The sequence below is a fragment of the Sceloporus undulatus genome, chromosome 5 (genome assembly GCF_019175285.1).
Source record: "Sceloporus undulatus isolate JIND9_A2432 ecotype Alabama chromosome 5, SceUnd_v1.1, whole genome shotgun sequence".
Lineage (NCBI taxonomy): Eukaryota > Metazoa > Chordata > Lepidosauria > Squamata > Phrynosomatidae > Sceloporus > Sceloporus undulatus.
The window spans coordinates 2,449,195-2,452,398 of NC_056526.1; positions in this window are offsets into that span (position 1 = coordinate 2,449,195).

The window sequence follows — 3,204 nt, forward strand, 5'->3', positions numbered from 1 at the left end:
CACAGGAGCATGGTACTACTCTGGAGGAGTTCCCATTCATTTACATGAGTATTCTGGCCCAGGGCTGTCCTATTTCCTCTCGCCATTGATCACATGGATGGAAACCTCATTGTGACCTTAGTGAGAGCTACTCTTGCCACTGGAGGTGGCACAATGGGAGGCAGGTGTAACAGTGTTGCTGTCAAGTGCTCAGGATTTGCCTGCAAAATTGGAAGGAAAAGGTGAGTTTTTTTATTCCAATCCAGCCAAGGAGAAGGTGGATTCAGTGCAGAACTGCACTTCCCTCATGAAGACAGTCTGCACTTGAACCTGGGATCTGTCCCCGCGCTGTTTACATAGGTTATAGTAAAGGTGGTGTAAAACCAGTGCAAGTCATCCATGTGGACAAACTCATGAGAAGGAAAGTAGGCAAATGCAAATACTGTAGATAGAGAGGTATCACTTTTCAGTGGGAACATAACAGCGTTTGGTGGAGTCATGCTGGCCAGTAGTCCTTGGACAATGCTGGATCTGAGCACCTGCCCCTACAGTTGGCTACGACTAGACATTCATGTCAAGGGACTACCTTTACCTTTACCTATCATGTCACCCCTTAACCTTCCTTTCTTCAGGCAAAACACACCCAGATCCCTATGTCTTTCCTCATATTGCTTGGTGGTTTCCAGACTTTCACCATTTTGGTTGCTGTTGTCCGGATACACTTCATCTTGCCACATCCTTCTTCAGTTGCAATGCCCAGACCTGGACACAGGATTATTCCAAGTGAGGCCTGACGAAAGCAGAATAGAGTGGCACTCCTTTAGACACTAGACCTCTATTGATGCAGCTGAGAATCATATTGTCTTTTTTTAGCTGCTGCATCACACGGTTGACTCATGTCCGACTTGTGGTCTATGAACAAGCAAATGGCCAGTTACTATGTCATTCATCCCTTAAGCATAGTCAGACCTTTGTATCTGCATGGGTTCCACTCTGGCCCCCACCCACAGATACCAGAAACTGTGGGACCACAAGTCCCTTTGGTTTTTAATGGTGACGCACTGTGCACACAGCCAAACAGTGTGACCACATGCATGCACTGTCTTTGGGATGAATGGGCAGGACCATCCATGAATGCTCAAATCCACAGATGGCAAGCCCATGCTTGGGGCAGGCAGATGTATAAAGAGCCAAAAGGATCCTTTCCTCTTCAGTGAACCAGATTTTTACTTTTCATATTTCTGTTATGTGTTTATGGATTCTTTTCCAATACAGTGAGCCCATGCCATACGCAGGCTTCACTTCTGCGGCTTTCAGCATACACTGAAACCGCAGGAGAATATAATGAATGGCATGTGCACCTGTGGTGCATGTGCCACAGAGTGCCACATACACAATCCCCATTACAGTATTTTCAATGGAGGGCAAGCATACGTCATTCCCCTCTTATGCGGGGGTGGGGGTGGGTCCAGAACAGGTCCTCCATGTAAAGGAAGGGAGCAGTGTATTTCCCTGCCAATTTGTATCTCCACCACATGCAGAAAAAGGATTCTTGTGGCTCTTCCTACAGTCTGCCTGCCCCAACCATGGGCTTGCCATCTGTGGATTTGAGCAGCCATGGATGGACTTGCACCATTCATCCTAAAGGCAGCGCATGCATGTGACCGCACTGCTGCGGCTGTGTGCACATTTTGCCACCATTAAAAACTATTTCTTTTTAATATGCATCAATAGGAATATAGTGTCTAGATTGAGGGAAGTAATAGTGCCACTGTATTTTGCTTTGGCCAGGCCTCCCCTTGAATACTGAGTCCAGTTCTGGGTAGAAAAATTCAGGAGGGATGTTGAAAAGCTGGAGCCATGTGTCCAGAGGAGGGCAACCAAAATGGTGAAGGCTCTGGAAACCACGCCTTATGAGGAACCTTTAGGGAGCTATGGAAGTTTAGCTTGGAGAAGAAAAGTTTAAGAGGTGATATAATAGCCTTATTGAAACATTTGAAGGGGAGTCATATTGAGGAGGGAGCAAGCTTGTTTTCTGCTGCTCCAGGGACTAGAACTTTGGGTCAGTTTTAACTTGTATGGTTTTAATTTTCTATTAGATTTAATACCTTTTTAAGGGGGGGAATAGGGATTTGATATGTTTTGTATTTTTAACTTGTTAGCTGCCCCGATTGTGCTCAGAGGGGCGGGATACAAATACATTTTATTATTACTATTATAGAACGCGGAGCAATGGATGGCAGTTACAGGAAAACAGATTCCACTTTAATATTAGGAGGAATTTCCTGAGAGTAAGGGCTGTTTGACAGTGGAACACACTTCTTCCTCAGAGATTGTGGAGGAGTCTCCTTCCTTGGAGGTCTCTAAGCAGAGGCTGGATGGGCATTTGTCAATGGGATGCTTTGATGGAGAGTTCCTGCATGGCAGAAAAAGGGGCTTGGACTGGATCGGGGCCCTTGGGGGTCTCTTCCGACTCTAGGATTCTAGGATTCTGGGACATGCCGGGGCTGTCCTTGAAATCCCCAGCCTCATAGATTGGCTTGATCTCCTGGTGCCTCTAGCAGCTGGCAGAAGAGCCAGGAGAGGAGAGGGACAGGTAGAAAGACAGAGAAGGAAGGAAGGAAGCAGAAGGAGAAGAAGAAAGCTTTTTTCTCCCTTTTCTTTTCTTCAATGCAGAGTTGCCAAGAAGCCTTGAAGATATTCCCCGGAATGTTTTCCAAAATCCCCGGAATTCCCCAACATTGCCCGGAATATTCCGTCAAAATCCCCGGAAAGTCCCCATAATGTTAATAGGGCGGATCTGTTGCAAATAAACGAAAACATACTTGAATAAAAAATAATTGTAATTTATTTCAACTCTGAAAATTACCCTTCTAGGACTGTTTAATACATATAGATCCCAAGAGCCCAGAATTTAACTTACTTTTTCAGAAGACCCCAAGAATTTGAACAAGGCAATGGCAACCTCCTCACAACCACTGGATTTCTGTTTATATCAGAAGACAGCCACTAGTGGTTTGACTGGGACCAGGGTTCGAGTCCACACTCGGCCATGAAACCCACTGGGTGCCTTCTTGGGCAAGAAGTCACACTCTCTCAGCCTCCTCAGGGGAAGGCGGTGGCAAACCTCCCTCTGAAGAAATCTTGCCCAGAAAACCCCATGATAGGGTTGCCAGAATGCAAAAAGGACTTGAAGAAGGCACACAACACACACACACACACACA